Source organism: Egretta garzetta, unplaced genomic scaffold (assembly GCF_000687185.1).
Source record: "Egretta garzetta isolate BGI_Z169 unplaced genomic scaffold, ASM68718v1 scaffold69, whole genome shotgun sequence".
Lineage (NCBI taxonomy): Eukaryota > Metazoa > Chordata > Aves > Pelecaniformes > Ardeidae > Egretta > Egretta garzetta.
This window is the reverse complement of record NW_009260790.1, coordinates 429,542-429,935: the sequence shown is the minus strand read 5'-3', so window position 1 is coordinate 429,935 and position 394 is coordinate 429,542.

Below are 394 nucleotides of genomic sequence, written 5' to 3'. Positions count from 1 at the left end.
GGAAAAATGAGGTGCCCTGTGATGTAGCCCTTCACGTATGTGCTTGTATATAATCTCATCATGCTTATACATAATCTCACCAATATTTAGTGCGTACTACTTGCAGTCCTGCTAGCGCTTAGCTGGATTGGACATGTATTTGCACTAAAAGCCATCAAAATATGCCTACAGCAGGTTTGGGGATGGTTCTGAAAGCCAAGCCCTTCGTTTTCTGTGCAGGTCACTGGGAGTATGCTTTGGCCAACCTCATTTCCATTTCAGAGGTAAATATTTATTAAACATGCTTACGTATCTGCAGAATACCACATCATTAAATACTAAGTTTACGGCGTGCAGGCCGCTGCTGGAAGCTCCCGCATGCCGAGCACGCCGGCTGCCCGGCCGTGTCGGGCCC